General features: G+C 41.3%; 2 long non-coding RNA genes across 2 annotated transcripts; one reads left to right on the top strand and one right to left on the bottom strand.

Annotated features, from left to right (window-relative positions):
* Positions 1-1,185: 1,185 nt before the first annotated feature.
* Positions 1,186-10,665, bottom strand: LOC124270328. The gene is made up of 2 exons (XR_006896727.1): positions 10,611-10,665; positions 1,186-1,481 (listed from the first exon to the last, which is right to left on the bottom strand). It is a non-coding gene; the product is annotated as an uncharacterized LOC124270328 (long non-coding RNA).
* Positions 4,133-22,505, top strand: LOC124270329. The gene is made up of 4 exons (XR_006896728.1): positions 4,133-4,249; positions 7,744-7,750; positions 9,866-9,870; positions 22,486-22,505. It is a non-coding gene; the product is annotated as an uncharacterized LOC124270329 (long non-coding RNA).
* The last annotated feature ends 59 nt before the right edge of the window (positions 22,506-22,564 follow it).

Raw genomic sequence — 22,564 nt, 5'->3', positions numbered from 1 at the left:
ATGAACTGTTTACGTAAAAAGAACCTCCTCGATTTTACAAAAGGCTGTAGTTTTGAACAAAACGAAAATGAATATTTTGAGCTATTGTCAGACAGTAAAGTGGATCTATGAAGATATGTGCACAGATCTCATAATCAAATAGACGAGGCGTCTCACTGGTCTCCACTTTCCAGTTTAGGTGGGTACACAACTGCAACGGCGTTTGCTGTTTGCTGGATATAGAATGACAGATTATCCAACTTTGTCATATAAGTTAATGCCTTGGCAAACTTTCACTGCTTTCCTCCATATCCGAGCAGAAGTTCGGATTCATATCTATATAAAACAGATCAGAAAAATGGGAGTACAATTGGTTCCCTATTTCTTGCCAGTCATCTTATCCCAGGTTTCCATTCGTATTATAAATGAGGACGTCCAGTACTTCACCCATTGTTTCCTCAATGAACCTCAGGTTGCATGGGCCTACACAAAACGTCACAAATCTCGAAAGATAGACATGCAAATCCATCTCTGGACACTAAGTTCTGTAACAAATGCTCCATGGATAATTTTGATCGTGTCACGTACATGGTTTCTGTGTCATGTACATGTACTGACGTATTTCTAAAGTCTTTGCCACACCGTTGGGCGCTTCCTCCGAATTGTGTCAAAGAGAATGTTCGTGTTATAGGCAGCAATAAGGCAACAGGTATTTTAGAAACGAGATCTCAGGCAAGGAATATTTGAATGAAGTCTTATATTTGGTATGTACCTTCTCTCTGTATGTACCTTCTTATATTATAACCTCATCCATATAGAAAGAGCATTGGAATTACAGCAGAGTTAACAATGAACGTTTCAAACTCTACATATAGTAACACACCAATGGGCCTTAATGATTAAATATTCCAGGTATGAAGGTTCAAACATACTTACACGACCATCGTATATCCGATCACCCACTGCAAAAAGCAAGACACATAATGTGGTAATAAAACGTGAAATATCATAACATTGACACTTATAATAATCACATTGTTTTGTCAAATGAAAAGAAAGTGTAAACAGCACAGCGTGACGATATCAGAAAAAAACATTCACTCATGCATCAATGAAAGCTTACGATAGACAGAACTCATACAATGATGGGTCATAACATATTACACTGGGCTCTAGTACTAAGATGCATTAATGGAGTCTGTGTTCGTTATTTATACCATAAGGATATTATTTTATATACACCCCTTTGGAATGAAATCGAATGCTCTACACATTAAACATTATAAACACTTCATGTTTCATTTATCTGATAATCGTGACAGCATACTTCATAGTGGAACTGTGTAAGGCTTTACTGCTCTAGCAACTGCCATTCAAACAATGGCTGTACGTGTAAGCTTGCAGTAACCAAAGAAGGGGCCACTTAATTTGGAATCAGGGGGATTCTCAGTACCTGGTGTGGATGTTTGGAGTGGTCGAGATTCATTGTCAACATTTGTGTCCTGAAATGACATAAAAATAATTAAACCTTTTATCTATTTCATACGTCTTTCTCCGAAATGTGTCAAAGAGATTTTTCGTGTTATAGGCAATAATAATGCAACAGGTATTTTGGAAACGAGATCTCAACCAAGAAGTCTTATATATGGTATGTACCTTCTCTCTTATATTATATAACTTGAGCAGGGCTCGAGTTAACGTTTTGGGTTGTGGATGTACTTACATCTCCTATTGCAAGTGGAGGTGTACTGTAAATTTTTACAGGAGTACTGACATGTTTTTGTGTGAGTGAGTTGGTGATGTGGTTTGTTATTAATAATATTAAACAACTTTTCAGCTATAAAACCGTAAATATGACGCAAAAATAAGGAGAATTAATTTTGGTTTGTTGTTTCTTTCACAAAGTGTTCACTTACAAGATTACATAATCACTCAGAGTCTATGGAGTATATACTAGTGTGAAGTTAAGAATAAAGGCAGTTATACTATAAGAATACTCTCAAATGAGTTGTAAATTTCATGCAAATATCAGGCATGATGATACAGAGCAGTCTCTACATGATCCAGTCTCTACATGATCAAGTCTCTTGAGAGACTTTAGACGTCTTGACTTTATATCCTGTAGTGAGCAAGAAGAACCACCTTTTCTTGCGCCGCTTCCACAATTTCACATCTTTGATGACAAGTCTCACAACATTCCAACTCTGGAGCCAGCAGGTTAATCTTCATCAGTGTACACAGCGTGGAGGTTTTGAGTGATGACCTGTGTTTGTCTTTAATTCTGTTGTGAACATTAAACGAAGTCTCACATTTGACACTGGATAGACAGAGACATAAGGCAATCTGACACAGTGTACTAATGTTAGGGATCAAGCCAGTGTGTAAAGTGATAACTCTCCTTCACAGCTCACGACATGTCAGTTTCTTGTAAGCACCATTCCTTTAAACACAGGCCACTCTTTAACTAGCTCACATTTTGTCAATGAGGGCTTGCACGTCATTAACATCAGGCTCATCACTCTCTTCATGAATGATTTTGGTCTGTTTTGCCTCTCCATAGAAGTTACCAAGTTCCTTGATTGCTTCCTCGGCAACATCTGCATCAAAACACTCTAGTTGCAAGACTTCACCAAACGTATATAGCATGCCGGATGTATCCAACATTCTAGCCTCGATGTTCTCACAAAGGTTTTTAATATACTTCTCCATGCAACCTTTCAGATCTGACTCCTTTTTAGTGTTCATTTTCTTTAGCTCAACACCTTTTAATGTAGAGCTCTCCCCCAGATCTAATTTCATTTTCTGAAAATATTGTCCACCTTCCTTTAGTTTTTTGACAGCACAAACACAACCATCTATCAGAGGTTTGACCTCACTGAAGACAATGTCTTCCTTCTGGAGATGACAGCTGAGAATTGCCAACTGTTCATGTACATCGTACATGTATGCCGTTAGTAAGGCAGTCTGCTCATCACTGAAGTAGGTGTAGAGGGATTTGGCCACTGCATTTGTCTCTCCCAACTGTGACAAGGCAACAAGCACTGAGGCATAACACAGGCAGACAGCTTTCACTGCTGATCTAATGCTGAGCCACCTAACACGGTGAGGTTCTTTGATTTTCACAACTGGGTCTTCTAGGATAGTTTGCACACTGTCCAGTGTTGCAGTTCTTATACCTGAAGTACTAAAATCCAATAAAGCGAATTGAACCTTGACTTGAATGTCTTAAGTAATGTTAGTTTCTTAATGGAATCCACACAGGCGAAACTGAACCTGTGTGCCTGACAGTGACTATGCACCATAAATGGGGCAAATTTGTGTTTAATCTGAACTCCCAAACCGCTTTTCTTGTCAATCATAGTAGCCGCCCCATCAGTGCCAAGACTGACTAACTTTGTCATGTCCAAGTTTAGATTAGTTTAGAGAGTGCTTGCTCCACACACCTTGTAACTGTATTACGTCATCAACCTGCACGTTAGTCAAATACTCTGTGACAGGTAACCCATTTATCACAAAACGAAAGCAAAGAAGTCTGAGTCCTTCACTGTTTTTACCAGTTCCTTCGTTAGAATTGAAGGAAAGCTGATCTGCATGTCACTGAGAATGTCCCAGGAGAGATTCTGTTACCGTGCTAAAACTAAGCAAATATATATAAAACATAATTGATTAGTTTAGCTTTATTGTAAATACTTAGTTTGCGATCGTATATATATAATATTAAATTCTTTTGGGTACAAACAAAGATGTTTTTATTTATTATGCGGGCTGGTCACCTTGAATGGAAACTGTGGGCGTGGCACGAGATGACAAATCACTGTGTTCCGGGTTATGGGGTATATATGGAAGGCAGGTGTAGGTCATAACCATCACTTGCATTCCAGAAATAAACGGATCACGTCACAATTCTGTGCTCATGGTTTCCTCCTCTATTCAAGGTAAGCAACTGACTTATTGATGTATACATGCGTTTTGTTATATGCAATATTGGTGTATTATTGTAATTATTGATTTTATTATAATTAACATGAGCTTTATTTTGACCAATGTGTACAAGGTGTATTTCCAGACTAAAGTCAGTGTATACACACAATGTTTATATCAATTATGTAAACTACTATTGTAAACTGTGATTTATACTTTCTGAGACAAATAGTATTTTTTATAAGTAATTATTGTATCTCCCTTTGCGACTGGTATGTTAAGACATGAAGTCGTCTCCCTTCGTTACTAGCGACGCATCTAAAAATGATTACCAGCCTTTTGAATAAACGTAATGTGTCAGATTTGTAGTGTACATATCGTAATGTACATGTTGTAATGTGTTGTTTTATTTAATTATCAAGTCATTAATAGACAATGTTAAATTATAGGGTAGGTGCAGCGTAACACGCAAACTAACTTTTACATTTGTAAACCTAGAGTTAATTGAGATATTTTGTGGATCATTGCTTTCAGTAGCCTCCGGCCACACTCTATCCACTAGGAGCTCTTTTGTCTACATTATGTACCATTAACCTGTACTCATGTATAATTGTCTTTATGTCACATGTGTTTCATTGTATGAGTTTATTGTCAATTTATACATTGCATGATTATTTAATATAATCTTATCGATTGTTTTGTAACAAGGATCACTGCACTCCAGAAATAAACGGATCATGTCACAATTCAGTGGTAATAGTTTCCTTCTCTATTCAAGGTTCCCCAACAACACACTTCCCCATCTTAAAGTGAGGTCTCTTCTTCTCAACAAGGAAGAAGCCTCACAAAATTTTCAACAAGACGAAGTATTCAGACCTTTAACACCAAGAGACAACTGGTGTTAGAATCCGGCTGGAGTAACGGTTTAGCTCACTCCCGATTTTGGAAACCTCTCTATGTGCCTACCATTAACACTGTGTATCAAGGATGATTCCCCAAGTTCTACGTCTGCCCGAAGAGATTGCAAGCATCTTGATCAACATGGATCCTCAACACCGCCATCTTTAATAGAGCATAATACAACAACCACACTATGGACAACCTACAAGTTAAGGATGAAACAGCGATATACCACAGACCAAGCAAATATATGCGTCTCTCCCACAGAGATCTGATCACAGCCATCATTATGGAGATACTGTATTCATACAGAAACCACCCCACGGACATCTTCAAGATGGACATTGTGTACAACAAAGCTCATCGGGACGTTTTTATCTGTGTGTACTAAAATGGACTCATTTCAGGATATACAATGCGTTATTGTTGATAAGTGCCACCAGGTGTGTTCAGTCATCGGCCAGTACATCATTACCTTCTTATGTCAATACATTAACGTATTTTATGCATGTGAACAATGTGCTCCAAATTACTTTTGTAGAATGAAGTCAGAATAGGGATATTCTTGGGTCCAGCCATCCACATACACATTTATATTATGTGTCAGTAATAAGACATAACCAGCAAAGCAATATACAGCATTTAAGAATTTTGAAGTCAGAATAGGAATACTTTTTTATTGGGCATAGCACCCACTATATATGGGCAAGCTTCGTCACAGACACGGGAGGGCGGTAGCCTAGTGGTTAAAGCGTTCGCTCGTCACGCCGAAAACCCGGGTTTGAATCCCCACATGAGCACAATGTGTGAAGCCCATTTCTGGTGTCCCCAGCCGTGACATTGCTGGAATATTGCTAAAAGCGGCGTTAAATCATACTCACTCACTTACTCACAGACGCGGGAAGAGCACCCATTGTACTTAGAGGACAACAGTACCCACAAGTACCGTCTGAGCAGCGCGGTAAAGTTAGACTGCTGGTTTCAATTTTTTTAATGCGAATGCGAATGTTTAATGTATACTTTTTATGACGGTAAGTATTATCTTTCTTTGGTAATGAGCCTCACCGCAAAGCCAGACTCCCGATTTCAAAGATATTTTCCTGAAATATTTATTGAATCTTTCCAAAGTAGTAAATACCTGGATGTGAAATGTACAATACAACAATCATTTGATTATTTTTCTGATAAGTCAGACTGGCAAGATAATCATTCTCATACCGTTATAGAATAGATATATTTGCTGCACGGGATGTCAACGACATCCAGAATTGTTCTTTAGGGATTATTTAATGATTTGCACTGTTGGTATTTATATAGCTTCACTCCTATCAGTTTTGACTCAATTTATTTAAGCTTGGGGTAATTGTAATTATTCAATCTGCAATCTTAATCCTTATAACTACTGCAGTGTACATCGTCTTGACAGCCACCCTGTATCACTCTGTCACTGTCAGTAATTATTGTATATGACATTTATTGCCTTAATTTGTCACCCCCCTTGGTCCCCTGTCTGCCATCACAGCAACTGGTCAAGGAAGTGCTATTGGTTCTCTATCTGTCCATTGGTGTTGTCGCCTGTCCATTGTTGTCAAAAACTGCATATATGTGCTCACATCTGTATGGTAAAAGAGTCCGGTATTCCGACTGTCTGTGTAGGGACGACCGCGAGCAGGATAATGCCGCTTGTAGGAAACGCCCTGGGGTTGAGCAGGAACTCCACTCACCTCATTTATGTCTTGTATACTTGTTTGGCATGCCTAGTGTAACCAACTAAAGAAGTTTGAACCCAACTATGCCTTCGTCTTTGTCAACATATTGTTCGTCTTAATTATGAGCTAATTCCACAGTCGACCACGTACCACACATTGACAACAGCCACTTCAGTGGTTTCTTGTGTCTTCGTGGGAAAAGCTTCTGTCCATCTTGAATAGGAATCGACTGCAAGCTGGACGAACATGTTCTTATTGTTGGTTTCCGGCAATGGTCCAAGGATATCCACATGCAGCCTTGTAAAGTTGTCTTCTGAACCATTTGTGTTTTCCTGGCTTTTCCTTTCCTCTTAAACAATTGACAATGTACGTTGGACTTGACAACATTTTCAACATCTAGGTACATACCTGGCTAGAAGTATTTCCTCATTAAGGACTTGCGTGTGTCATCCCGACCAAATTGGCATCCTCCTGTCTTAGAGTCGTGATATGCTTCCAGTAGTGCTTGTCTATCTTCCTTTGGGATCTTCCTTTGAGATGATTTGGTGTCTGTTTGGTTCAGATCCTCTAAATTTCATTTGGTAGATGTGATAAAGGGTACCATTGAAGATGTCATACTCCATATCTCTGCCAACAAGACCTTGTATTTGTTTGTAGGTGAAATCTTCTGGAATTTATCCCTCTTCTTTGCACTCGATGATATCTTTGAAGTCTTGACAGGTTCGTTGACGCTCCTTGATTGCTTCAGAGCCTGAGATGTGATCATCTGGGGCAAGTGTCGATATTGGTGGATCCTTTTCTGATATCCAAAGGTGACACACAGAAGTTCTTTGTCCCCCTCCGCATGGTAAGAGACTTGTAGTTCAGCTACACTTACCTCTTGGGTTACTGGTGCTGGTAGCTCATCCGAATTTGGGAGAACGTCAGGTTGAGCATATGGTCTACGAGACAAGGCATCAGCGTTCCAGTTCCAGATTCTTTTACAGATTTTAACAATGTAAGTGCTTTATGTTCTGTGTTAATGGTAAATTTTCTATTTGCCAAATACACACGTAGAGGTATAGATTGATCAACAAAAATGAAATCCTTTTTACTCGATAATATTTCCATCTTCATTTTTATGATAACAAATGAAAACATTTTGAAGTTTAACCATCTGCCAGTGGTAAAAAATGTTAGGACTGAAAAATAACGAAGTCAATGTACGTCTTTATATTTTGTCTTATAATCCTAGTGAGTGAGTTTAGTTTTGCACCGCACTCAGCAATATTCCAGCTATATGGCGGCGGTCTGTAAATAATCGAGTCTGGACCAGACAATCTAGTGTCTTTGTTTCTTAGGCACTGACATCTCCATATGACGATACCATTCCTGTTGGCAGTTAGTCTCAGATACCAATATCCATCCAGCAACAATTCTCCACCTGGTCTCTTACCATCTAAAATTGTACCTTTCTCAGCCCTGACGAAATACGATAAGAAAATGTGATGTATATGTGGGTATATATGCTTTGAAAGTAATTTGTAAAGCTACTTTTCCCATCCTGCTCATGACGTAGACTTTGTTAAACATTGCATTCACACATCTCAACGGATCATGCTGCTTCTCGCATCCTTTTCTCTCAGTTGATTGCGGTATTAGTGTTCAAGAATGTTACTTGCTCTGTACTTCTCTCAGGTGATTGCATTTTCAGAATTGCCCTTAATTGTTACTGCTAGTTATCCCAGATTTGACAGCGAAACTTCACACCTTAACGAATCAGTGACCAAGACGCTGTAAAAAATTGGACACTATAAGAAACGATATGCCATTCATCTGAACCTAGAGTTAATAGACAGATCTAGTGTGTCAATCAAAACTGGCGCAGGCGTCAATTTTGGCCAATTAGCAGGCCGGGCGCGTTTTGTGGATTTGTCAGACTTATTTCCGGGGTCAAACGATGCCTCCGAAGCGATGTGCTTCGAATTATGCCCTTCGAATTATGCCATTCACACCTGCTATATCTACTACATATTGCTGCGATTTGATGTGTACCTTTACCACAACCACTACGATCAAGAGAAAAGATTTGAGGCGGATCAAGGAGTGTGATAGGTCTAACGATCAGTTAAATGTCGGCACCATCGTTCACGAAACCTACGTCTGTTCGAAGGTGAAATTTGCACGAATTTCCACACATTCGCACATGTGCAAAATCATTACCAATAGATGACAACAAATAGCAGTTTAAGACTTTGAAAGTGTTATAAACACGGACAATTCTGGTAACTACAAAATTGTTTTTGCTTAACGTTTTTTGTCAATACTGGGCATTGAGTTGGTACGCCATAATGCTGAAATGAGACAGGCGAGGAGGCCGTGACACAATGTAAACAAATCTGACAGTGATCTGATTTCGGTTAGGGTGGACTGAAATAGCAAAACTTGTTACATTAAAGAACAATATGGTTGATATTGTTCCCTTCGCTCTTAAGATATTCTTGAATTTGTCACACATTTTAGGATGTTCTTAAGTTTCAAAAGCACAATCTGAAGGGCTACGTACAGTACAGCATATCTGTTAATGTCATTTTAATCAATTCACTGGGAATGATAGCAATGTATGTTTAAGTATCTTGAGTCCTTTAGTAAACGTGGAAAGATAATGAAATAAATAATAATCTCATAAATTATAAATAATTACTTAATTGACTGACATATCAGATTCATGTGATTTTAAGGCAGAACTAGGCAAACAAACACTATATACATATCATGGCAGAACAATCACTTGGTTCTAACTAACTTGTTGGCTCCTGCTTTAAGATATCTTTGGGTTTTTTAAATAATATATTTACTAATAAGATTATTCTGAAAGTGATTACAAGTATCATAACTAATAATAAAGTTATTTCAACATCCAGGGAATTTGAAAGAAACAAAGGCATTATTCAGTCTTGGAACAGAATAGCATACAAAAGTCTCAGCTGACTATTCATGTAACTGGATGGAATAGTGAAACATATATTTAACCCATGTTTGGTGTAATACTACTTAGAAATCATCAGCTTTTGGGGAGGTTACCAATATTTGAAGACTGAGCCAAAGTAGTGTCTATTAAGATGTTGTTCAAGGTTTGTTGATGGTTATTTGGAAAATGAACTTCATATTAAATTGCACACTGGTTTGCAGGAGGTGAAAGCTTCAGGACATTTTCATGTGTGTTTTCCTAAACGTTTGTTATGACTTTTACCAAATTTTGAAACAACTTTACTGTAATATATTTTGGATGACACTAGTAAGTATCTCAGAAAAGGAAATTGATCAAAATTAGTGTCAATGGTACACAATGTAGACAAAGGGGCTCACACGAAGAGCTGACGTAAACCACTCGGAAAGACAATAAACCAGATCATTAACTGTGTTGAAATATCGGCCATATGTCTCCCCCAAATATGTCAGGTATACGAAGATTGACATGTTCCCTCTGGCAGTGTATGCTGTGTTGTGCTGGCTAGTCAATATGTCTAGTCTCGACTAGCCTTTCATTCTAGTTACAAATGACATACTCATGGTTTCTTATCATACTTGACAAACCCAACGATGCTAACAGCTGCAGTCGTTTTATTTATTTCGTCATTTTGACAATGTCACAAACATAGTTTCTATTTTAATTGAGATACAGTTTGCATCCTCACGTTGGACAACAACAATTCAATCTGATTACTGTCAATTTCTAGGTTTTAACCATTGCAAGCTATTTCCCTCAAAGATGTGTAAAGAACCTTCCTGTTGCAGAAACCGCCATATTTCATCAACGAATACACATGAAGTAAGTCAGATCGAAATCAATGTATCGGCAAGTTTTGAATGTATATCTTCTTTCATTATATGAAATCAGTCAAATGTAAGAGACATTGGAAGGAACTTCCAATATACTTAAGAATGGCCGTTACATGTTCTACATAACATAAAAAACTGAATGAGATCGTATTTTCATTCCGCTTTTGCAGCAGAAAGAACAATTGTTGTTCATCGAAAAAGGATTATGCATTTTCTGAAACTGATTTTAGGAGCCTTGACGATGAAATATTGCAGGTTTGAATTTTCAAACACACATACAGAGTCTCCCCTGCTGTGGTCCTTTAGTGATGACACATTCTTACTCACTGGTACACGGCTCAAAATCTCTATGCTTGTTGGTGAGGTAGACTCTGAAAAATGTAATTTGAATGTGAGCCAACGTTATAAAAAAATAGTTAAAACATGGAACAATTTTTACGTAACAGGGGCGTAAAGAGGATACAACTGAGATGCAAGCCCAGCACTGTCAGTACAAATGTGAAGTCTGATATAGCTTAGGTCGTTTACATTCATTGATTTAATATTTTTTGGCAAGTTGTGGTACACATGATGCATATGAGGTTTCTATTGCCATCTTTGATTTATATCTGTAAAACATCCGAATGAGGTTGTAAACGTCGACAGCGTTGTTATCATGGTGTCTCCCAATTTAACAATTTAACATGATAACAATATTTCGTTCATGACCTCAAAGGATTTGTGTTCATAATCAGCGTGTACCTTCAACATTAAACGACAGATAATATACCACTTGCTGAAAGTACAACTTATTAAACTAGGTTTCTACAAACACATATTCGATAGTGCGGAGACGTTCATTATTTAAAATGAACAAATACTAGATTTCCTCTGTTGATGATTGCGCATTTGATTTGTAGAAGCACCCATTTTGAGTTAATGAATACTTTAGCTTATTAATCCTGATGCTTTATGTTATATTTTGTCAGTGTTTTGGGGTATGTAAGTCCACGACTCTTTTAATCATAGCACCTATGCTATTCTAACTGATGGCTAAATTGGTCGACAATTGCTGACAGCTAAAGCGATGATATAAATCCAGCTAGGGTCCATGCAGGAAGCAAATATACTGTAAGTCCCCAAGTAGTATACACAATAGCGGAACGGGACCAGGTCTTGTCAGTATACTACTGGTGGAGGTACATGCCAAATTTCACGTTCAATAGTTTCTGAAATATTGACTTTTTAGTGAGCATGGGGTCCGTCTGGCAAAAGGCTAAATGTCCAATGTATTGTTGTAATTAAGTCTTCCTTAACCTAATGAAGTCATCGAGAGTGTTCTAAATTCCGTTCTGCTATAGTGCACACAACTGCTGAGATGCATGCAAAATTTCATGTAAATCGGTCAAATATTTTAGGAAATAATCATTTGTTAGTGAGCATGGGGTCTGTCTGGGTGAAAGGCTAACTATCCAACGTATTGCCGTACATGTTATAAAGTAGCGAAGTGAGAGCCTCTTGAAGCTAAATCATACCGCAGCTCTCGGCATTTCCTCCGGGTCGCCTCGCTGCCGTCTCGGTATCACCGATCGAGCGCTGTGAGCGAGTCGTAGTGTGAGTGTGTGAGTGAGTGAGTGTGAGTGTGTGTGTGTGTGTCTGTCTGTCTGTCTGTCTGTCTGTCTCGGATCGGCTTGTACAGCCGACCGTCTGGCTGGCAACGTTATGTTGCAATCGTCACCACTCGCCCCTTTTCGTAACCTGCAAGAAGACTCGTCCCCATCTCGATGCTTGTTATGTGCGAAAATACGACAAACCAATCAGAACGCGCGTAAATGACAGCGGTGCTTTGGTAAAAATCATCCCGAGTACTTTAATCGTTTTTGGCATTGTTTAAAAAAAAAAAAAGAAAAATATATTTCGTCATATTGAAAGTACAAAGAACTTAGCTAACAGGATTTTGCTGCCTATTATGGTGTTTTTGATAAGAATCATGCGATTGACGGTGAGAGATTCAAATACACACACGTGCGTTTGTTGACATAACGGCTCTCATGGGTTCAACTGAGGGTGTATCTGACGATCTTGCGGGCTTGCTATGGAGATTGTAGTGTGCTTCCAACAATTTTAGGAAATGTAATTATAAATCGCTACGAGCTTTAAAACAATAATATTATATCTGTATGTAGCTAATCAACTTTGATCTTTAACATTGGGCATATATTTCAATTCTCTGGGAATATTTTAGTCTGACCTTCTTGTGGCCATTCATATATTTTTCAGCGAATTCAGTTAAAAGTCCACTTGTGGTATGACAGCAAGGTTGCACGTATGTTCAGTTTGAAAAATATTATAAAAGTAATTTATTGAGTTTCTGCTTTGGGATTTAATGTAGCGGTTTTTTTTATACAAATTGTATTTGCATGTTCAATAAAACAAATCCCATTTGTGATTATCAGAAATATAATTGAAATATAAGGTGAATACATGTATCTGGTAATAATTACGTCAGAATATGTCTTTAACAAATATGTGTTTTTTTCTTTCTTTTAGTTGTACCAAAGAGGTTTAATTCTTTAGAATAAATAGCAAAAACAAAAACAGCAATACAATGTATGAGTACTTCGGTGATATTTAAGTACCGTTGGAATAGCTGGCTGGCTGGCTGGCTATGTTATGTTGATTTAATTGGAAATATGATCGTCTATCGTGTTTAACTTTGCTTCAGCTAAACTGATGTGCAAAAGAAAGTACACAGGTTGTGTTTCTTCCAATAAGATAACAATAACAAAACCTTTTGATGAAATGGAAAATGTATGTTGAAGCACACTGCAATACACGTGTTTTATCAGCAAAATGACATTGTAACAATTAACAGCGATGTAGTGATGACCACTGCAGACGGTTCCTACGATGCTGGAAGGTCAAGGCCATTCCACGCAGCGGTCGGTAGGCCAATACATGCCAGCAGGACGAAGTCGTCTTGTCACTGTGAATCGGCTAACGCGATGACCCAACGATGTGGCTGCTGATGACGTCACCGTCAACATCCAGTTGCGTAGGTGAATAACCCGCAGATAGCGATCCTCTTGGGGTGTTGTGACTCTGGAACGTCCACTTCTGGGTCGATCACATGTCTGGCCTGTCGTACTGAAACGGTTAAACAGCCGAATTATGGTTTGTCTTGTGCAACCCAATGTCCTTGCAATATCGCTGTTGAAAGCACCCATATGTGTCATTCCTTTGGCCCGTTCTCGTTGCGCCGACGTCAATCTTGGCATTTCCTCGTGAGATTTCTGTCAAGTGATTGTTCAGTCTTCGCGACAAACAGGTTTTATACTCTCTGTCAGAAAAGTGCTGGTGCATGGGACAATAGTCACAATTTTGCATAAATTCGTGCGAAACACGTACAAATGTGTTTGGTTGCATTTTGGCAATGAAACATGATGGTTGCGTTCTATACAATCAATGTTTTTCAATAATTTTATTAGTTAGAACGCATATTTGGGATTCCAACAACAATTACACCTGTGTACTTTCTTTTGCTCGTCAGTTTAGAATTCTAATTTCTACCACTCCGGGTGTGATTTCGATGCCTAGCACCACGGGTGCGGCCACGATGGTGGATAATAATATTATACCTGCCGCGCCTAATCCAATGCTGACTGAAATCAGAGCGCTGCAAACACCGTACACGGAATTGACGGCCCTGTGATATTTTTTCTGTAATGCCGACCGCGTATCGCATTCACGTTCTAGTTGTTGTTTGATCTCGCATATCTGTCGCGTAAAAAACCTGTCTACGGTTTCCAGTGTCTTTGCTACTTCATCCACGACTGGGTACAGTCCCATCCTGTGTGTATATATATATTTTTTATAACATAATATTTTATTGGTTTTCTGTTAATATCCGATCAATGTATTTGAGGCTGATAAGGTTTAGATTATTGGACACGTAAATATTCGCGACACGAATCAATTTTTTTTCTATAACACGAACTCCATCAAGGCTTACTAAGGGTGTCGATCCCGGTCTTAAGACGATACGACACGTTTGGTGATTGTGTCTGTCGAGCCAGCATATTGTCAACCCAGTCAAAAGTGTTCGTTCTGACCCATGAGCGTCAGCGAGATAGACATCTATTACGAGAGCGGTGTGTGATTTGATAGTCAAATTTGAATTGAAAAAATCCAGTTGTTAATCGGGTACGTCGAACCGTAAATATGAAGCCACGTCGTTTGAAGCTAACATGTTGTCCGTGTGACCTGGTATTCCTAAAACTTGTACATCAAACTCTGGAGTGAAACACGTGAGAAGGATCCCGTTGTTCGTAATTTTGGAGACGTAACCATTGTTTTTAAAAACATATATGTAGGGTGAGGTGAGGGTCATGTCGATCAACCAGTCGGGCTGTTTGAAGTCTCCTAGTGACATCAGCTCGTATGTGTTATCTTTTAAGTGCAGTACGTAAAAGGTGTTTTCCTCGAAGGGCAGAGTGAATCCCTGCGTGTCTCTTTATGTAGGGATAATGGTTCTTCGTTGTTTGTTTTTTAATACAAAATTACAAACTGGATTTCACTTGGTTATCGGATAATTCCTCGGACGTGCACTTCAAACCCATGAGATGTATGTTGTCGAGTAGGAAAATTTTGGTGGGCGATATAGTGTCTTCCACGGTGACGGTGACTCCCTGCAAACTGCTGTAGGCGTTAACGCAAACTTGGTATTGTTGTTGTTTGGCCCAGCGTAGTTTGATCCCTTTCACGATTTTGATGACGTCACGCGCCGACGGTAGTTCGCCGATCTAGACTTGGATGTTAAGCGTGGATTTCGCAGGCACATTTTCCAGGACGTTTAACACGCTGTCGAATTCTGACACCATCTGCAATCCCACGTTTTGTGTCCGGGGTTTGCTGGACAGCACGTGGGCTACTCTTTGTCTCAACGTGCTGACGATCTCGCTGCATCTTTGCATTGGGACGTAAGCAATGAGCAGCGTTCCGTTGTTCACGACTTTCGTCAGGTAGTGATCTTTGTTGTCCATGATAACCTGGGGAGAGTCGAGCGTGATGTTGAGATTCCAGTCGATTTGGGATGGAACTAATAACCATTTGTTGTCGTCGTTGAAGATGAGAGTGTAGTGCGTGTTTCTCGAGAAGGCCGTGGTCTCAACGTCATCCAGGTGAATCAGTCTGCCGCGGAAGGCTGGGGTTATCGTCCAATTGTCCTCGTCATTGCGGATCAGGTCGTGCCGCGTGTTTTTAGACTGCTCCTTTGGTACCGACGAAATTGACCGTCATGGTGGTTTCCGGTGGTATGTCGTTTGACGTAAACCCGAACGTTTTAGCCAATGGCCAACTGAGTCTTAAGTCGTTTTTTCCGTTGTTGGCTAACACGACCATGCCATTCGTTTCGTTCATTTTGAGTTCGGCTCCCATGGGTTTTAAGATTTCTTTGTTGAGCGAGTACACACTGTAGTACCGTCCGTTATTTGGTTGCAGACGTTATTGACGAACAGCCTGTTGTTTCTGCCCTTGATGTTGGTCCATCGCGGGTAGTAGGTGATGTCGCAGAGTGTGACTTCGAGCTGACCGGACGTGTTATCGACTCGCCGCTCGTTATTCCCTGAAGAGTCACAAACATATTGAAAAGTAGATATGTATACTACAGAATAAATATATAACAATTCAATATGTACAAACCAGGAGTGTTTTATTCAAAAAGTGATAATATAAGTGCTACCGATCTCACGCAACCGAGGATGGTTTACATTTCATGGTTCGGTTCATCGACGTGTTTAAAAATTACGGGTTTTTGGTCACAAAAGTGAAAACAGTACATGCTTGGTTTAACAACCCGATGCAGTTCTGGCAGAATCAATTCAATTTCGCCTTGTGGTGAGCGACGACCGGCTGCGGGGTGACGTTGAACAACACTCGTCGTGATGTGCTGAGTCGGTCTGTATTCTCATTTCACATGTACTACCAGATCACACGTATCCTGAAAGAAATCAGCACCCCGATTCCGCAGGATAAGGCGTGGAATGCCGTAAAAAATCCATACGATCGACGTGCGTACGAACGCGTTTGTGATGAATTCGAACTAAATCCGAAGATGGTGGATTGGCGTTTGCCGGGTCCGAACCACGGTTTGGGCATTCCCATCGTTCACAGCATGTCTCTCGCGGAAGCCAGCAAACAGCTGGTGAAAGATTGGGGTTACAAGCCGTATCATTACGTCACGATGAACGAGTGGAACGACGATTACATGGCTTTCAACAACAGCAAGGATAACCGCGTTTGGAGGTTTGCGCAGGGACCCGCGGACGATTGGAAACTGTTCATGCTGGACACTTCGAAAGGGTTTACTTGTGCCATTGTTGTTTGATTGAACAATTCGATTCGAACGTACGTGTGGGTCGTGCTGGGTGCTCAGACGCAAACGCGTTCCAACATCGTGGGTCGTGACGGGACGGCTTCTTACGACGCGCAGAAACAGTTCATGGCTAACGTCGAGGATGTCATTACTAGACCGGTCGATCTACCGAGTGAAATCAAATGCTATGAAAACGTGCTGGAATACGCCCATTCAAAAGTCGACTACGTGTTTGCTGTGGGAATGTACATTGATCTGAACGACATGCAACTGAGGGTGAACAGGGTTACAACTACGAAATCGTCATCGCCACCGGGGATCAAACTTTGGGCTTGAACCGGGACGTCAATAACGTGAGTCGAGTCGTGCCGCAGTACGAAACGGGCATCGTGACACCAGAAGAAGTAGTACCATGACAACAACAACAACAGAAGCAACTGCCTCCTTCATCTAGACCACGAAGTTCCCGAAGGGGAAATTCGAAACCAGGCAAGTGTTCATTCGAGTACGTGGCGAACATTTTTTCGATTTTGTCCGACACTTCTTTGGCATGCTGGGGCACTTCTCTCGGATCGGCGCCGTCACTGAGTTCGGTCGTTATGTTTTGCAGATCTCGGACGACCTTCGGCAGAAGTTTTTTGGGTCAGGTTTAATTCGTCGCGGATCAGTTGACTGCCTCCACGGCGACTGGCTAGTGTAGACAAGGAGAGCGGTTTTCTTGTCTGTTTGTTCATGAGATCGACCCCCGGGTGGGCTTTCAATCGCAGCGTCCCTTCATTGTGGATTTTGAACTTCGGATAGTTGCGACCCAATGGTTCGACGTAATTTTTATCACCTTTAAAGCATTGTAATAATCATCCACGGTCTGCTTTAAAAGTTCCTTGCCCCATGAACGAGGTGTCCGCTGCTGCGTCGTCGTCGTCATTGTTCAGCAGAGGCTGGACGTTGAAATCGTCCATCTGAATATCGTCCGCCATTTTTTATATTAAACTTATAATATATATATACTCTCCCAAAAAAGAAAATAGCAATTTCATGTAGCAATGAATTGAAACGTAATTCATTTTACAAAAGGTTTTGCTATGTTTATGAGTCCTATGGTGTTCATGTTTTGAAACATCACAACAAAACGCAAATTTTCAATTTTGGTGTGTAGTGTCACAGAATACACAATTCACATGCAATGCACGTGAAAGTTGGGGATCAGATAGTCTCAATGATGGGTATAAAAAGGTTGTTTGCTGTCTGTCGATTATTCAATGTATTTGGAATATTGTTGACGAACGCAAAATGCCACCTCTAAGTGAAGCCAACCGTCATATCGCCATTGGTTTGCTTGAAGCTGGCCAGTCTCAACGTGCAGTTGCCCGACGCATGAATGTTCACCAAAGCACCATTTCACGGCTCTGTGAGAGATATCGCTGGCAGAATGCAGTAGCAGATGCCCCATGTAGCGGGCGACCTCGAGCGACCACTGCGGCGCAGGATCGCTACATCCGGGTACATCACCTGCGTCATTGAACAGCTACGGCAACCAGTACCGCCGACAAATACCCGGATTGAGGAGGCTTTCTGCACAGACCGTCAGGAACAGCTTGAGAGAGGCTGGTTTACATGCCAGAAGACCTTATTTTGTCCCTGTGATTCGACAACAACATCGTTGACATCAAGTTCAATGGTGCATCAACGTTCAGGCCTGGAACCTACCGAATTGGCGTAGAATCTGGTTCAGTGATGAATCACGATTTCTATTGGAATGACTTGATGGAAGAATGCGGGTTTACAGACGTCGACGTGAACATTTCGCCAACGCTTGCGTTCCCAGTTTCCCAAGGTGGACAGAATCTGCCGGGGCAGTGTAATGATGTGTGGAGCGATCACCTGCCGTAGGTGAAGTGATTTGGTGATGGTCTAGGGCAACCTGACAGCTCAACGGTACTGTGACGAAATCCTACGCCCAGTTGAAATTCCTATATGCGTTTCTTTTTTTGGGGAGTGTATATATAAAGATGGGAAGACAGGCACCGTATAACTTCGGCAGGAAATGCATCACCAAATATTGCGCCATACACATAATGTCCATCCGGCGTGGGTGTGAAATGCCATTATTGGCTTGCAAAGCCCACGGAGCGGACGTGGTACGAGGTCATCTCATTTACTTGACGAAAGAGACTATCTCAACGAACGCAACCGACTGCTCAGAATAAAAATCTGACGTAGGAATTGTGAGAAAAAGTACATGCAAAAAATTCGTGAAAATCTGTGTAATATTTTAGGAAATAGTCCAAAAAAAATTAAAAGTCTGGTGAAAGGCTAACTATCCAACGTATTGACAGGGTTGCTAACATTTAATAGCGAGATTTTGCATCTGAATACAGCAAAAATCAAAACCTATTAGAGATTTGACTTCGTATTTGAACATAGTGAAAAAAACTATTAGAGATTTGACTTCGCATCTGAATATAATTATTTTTCATTTAGAAAAAAGTTTTCACACATTGATATAGCAACGATGATTACCGATCGAGAACTGAAAAGGATTCCTAAAGAACGTGGAGCGATCGGTTACTCCCGCTTGAGGAAACCTCAGCTGTTGAGATTACTCGACATGAAACACCATGCCGACGAACAACCTCCCCCTCCCATGGTGAAACAACTCAAACTCCAAGTGAAGGAGCATGGGCTCACAGGTTATTCGCACATGAGGAAAGCCGAGCTCATCGAACTGCTGGAGGAACACAAACCCGTCGAACTACGGTTCACATGGACGAAGTACGCGGTAGGTTCATACGGACGAAGCACGCCGTATGTAAGTATCTTAGAGGATGGAGGATGGACGTTGACAAAAACATGGATGTCAACAACATCAAACCGCTGGTCGTTGACAAAGTCGACGAGGAACTGAACAATCTGGGAAGCCTCAAATGTCAAATCATGGTGAAAATGTCTCTGGAAAAACAGCAGACTGACGGCACTACCGAGCACTTCCAGCCTTACTTCAGAGGCAAGCAAGAAGTCGTAACACAACCCGAATCCATCGATGCGTCCATCGACACCTCGTTGCAAAAAATACGAGAATGCCTGGAACGCTACACGCACATGGGGTTGGGTCGTGGGAAGGACCGACACTGTCTATCTGGACGTAGAGAACTACATGCCGTTCAAAGGCGGATCTTACCAAGACTTGCCACCATACAATGTACAACAAAAAACAAGCCATGGTCAATGTCAAAAACAAAGGCGACGATTGCATGAGGGTTGTGATCAGATCCGCTTTGTTTCCGTTCAACGCACATTCGGACAGACATTTGAACTATCCCGAAGACAACGGGCTCAACTGGGATGGCATAGACGAACCCACTCCCATCTCCCAGATCACCAAAATCGAAAAACAGAATAAACACATAGCCATCAACGTCTTCGGACACGAAGGGAACACAACGATCGTGCACAGGATGAGCCCCCTCCTGAACGGACGCAAGACGATCAATTTATTCATGTTCCAGCGAGGCGACAAGTATCACTACACGTGGATAAAAAGTTTCAGCAGACTGTTGTACGATCAATCGAAATACGATGGGAAAAAACACTTCTGCATTGAAATTCGTCAACCACTTCCTCAAATGCGCATGCCTTACGTCATCTATGCCGACTTCGAAGCCCTCATCAAAACCATCGACACCGTCACTCTGTCCCCAGAAAACAGTTTCACGCACAAAACGCAAGAACATGAAGCCTGTGGGTTCGGGTACGTGGTCGTTCGATGCGAGGGACAAACGAATGCTCCCGTGGTCTACCGAGGTCCTGATGCGGCAGAAAGATTTCTCACGTGTTTGCAAAACGAAGAGAAAATCATCAGGAAAAAATTAAGCCAGCTAACGTCTAAAAACTCGTACCAAACTTGATGAACAAGACAAAATACATCGTTCACTATTGCAACCTGCAGCTTTACTTGTTGCTGGGAATGAAACTCACGAAAATTCACAGGGCGCTCGAGTTCAATCAAGGTCCGTGGAGGGAGCTGTACATAAGAATGAACACGGATTTACGAAAGCTGGCTGCCAGCGATTTCGAGAAAAACTTGTACAAACTCATGAACAATTCCGCGTTTGGCAAAACGACGGATAGTTTGAGAAAATGCGTGAACGTGAAATTAGTCAGATCCAGCAAGGAAAGAAACCTCAGGAAACTGATAGCCAGCCCGGCGTTCAACCGAAGCAAAATATTCAACGTGTTGGCAGCGCTAAAAAGTCACATCAAATTCAACCGGCCCGTGAGGATGAGCATCCTAGACTTATCCAAACACTTGATGTACGACTTTTACTACAACGAGTTGGAAAAGCAGTAAGGCGACAAGTGCGAAATGCTGTTCACGGACACGGATTCCCTGCTGAAGGAAATTTGCACTGAGGACGTGTACGAGGACATGAGGAAAAGCATGCACCTGTACGACACCAGTGATCACCCTAGGCACTACACCACCAACAAAAAGTGCTCGGCAAAATAAAGGACGAATGCACTGGCACGCCGATCGCCGAGTACATCGGCTTGAGACCCAAGATGTATTCAATCAAGAAAGCAGACGACGACGAAATCAGAAAGGCGGGAAAGGCGTGAAAAAACATGTGGTGAAAAAACACATTAAGCACGCCAGATTCAAGGAAGCCCTGTTTAAGAATAAAACGTTCAAACACCAGATGAACATGCTGAGAAGCGACGGACACAGGACACACGATATACAGACTGAGAATCAAGAAGACGTCGTTGTCTCCCATGGACACAAAACGATGGATCGCCATCAACGGAGTCACCACTTACGCATACGGACACATGAACATATTAAATAATTAAAACGCATGCAATACATACATGATGGAGAAAATTTATTACAGTCCACGCCGTTACTGGAAAGGCACGGACGCCATCCCGAAACTAGCCAAAGCCACTTGAGCCACTTGAAGACGTTGCCAAAGCTTGGCTTAAAAAAACAAGCTATCTGGCATGTTTACCTGCCTTAGAACGCATCTACAAACGCAGTCGATTGACCTGGCCTGCCGTATTGCAAATCGATCCAGGACGCGAGTTCATGGGAGCCGTGTCACAGCTGCTGGCCAAGCACAAAGTCCAGTTGAGACGAGATGTGGCAGGAGCTCTCAAGCCATAGTTGAGGGATTCAATTGCTCCTTAGCGGAACGCCTGTTCTCACATCAATACTCGCAGGATTTATTGGATCCCAAAAACAGAAACGCGAGTGGTGGATGCCATCAACAACGAAGTCATCAGGTTCGTGGGAAAGAGACCCGTCGTCAGCGGCACGTCGCGATAAAACAGAGAAAAACATTACCGGACCGGGTCAGCGTTAGGTACTTGTACCAGAAGGGAGACAGCAGAAAACGCGCCACCGATCCGATATGGTCCATGAAAACGTACAACGTAGACCTGGTTGACATAAAAGACAGCGAACCGAACTTGTACTACTTGAAAGACGGACCGCCCAGTGCATTCGTCAGAGAGGAATTGATGATCGTACCTCGCGACACAGTCCCTTACAGATCGCCCACTGTTGAATAATTCTCATGATTTGTCAGTTGTGTGTGTGTGTGTGTGTGTGTGTGTGTGTGTGTGTGAGAGAGTGAGAGAGAGAGAGAGAGTGTGTGTGTTTTTGTGCTTGTGTGTGTGTGTGGTATTTTCTATACACATACGCGACATGTTGCATACACAATAGCAGAACGGGATTAGGGACTTCCCAAGGCCTTAATTTAGAAAATTATACCTGGTTTATATTGTGTTGTGCTCTGTGAGTGAGTTTAGTTTTATGCCGCAATATTCCAGCTATATGACGACGATCTGTAAATAGTCGAGTCTGGACCACACAATCCAG

The sequence above is a fragment of the Haliotis rubra genome, unplaced genomic scaffold, assembly GCF_003918875.1.
Source record: "Haliotis rubra isolate DU_JTF1 unplaced genomic scaffold, ASM391887v1 Scf1509, whole genome shotgun sequence".
Lineage (NCBI taxonomy): Eukaryota > Metazoa > Mollusca > Gastropoda > Lepetellida > Haliotidae > Haliotis > Haliotis rubra.
This window is presented reverse-complemented; position numbering and strand designations above follow the sequence as displayed.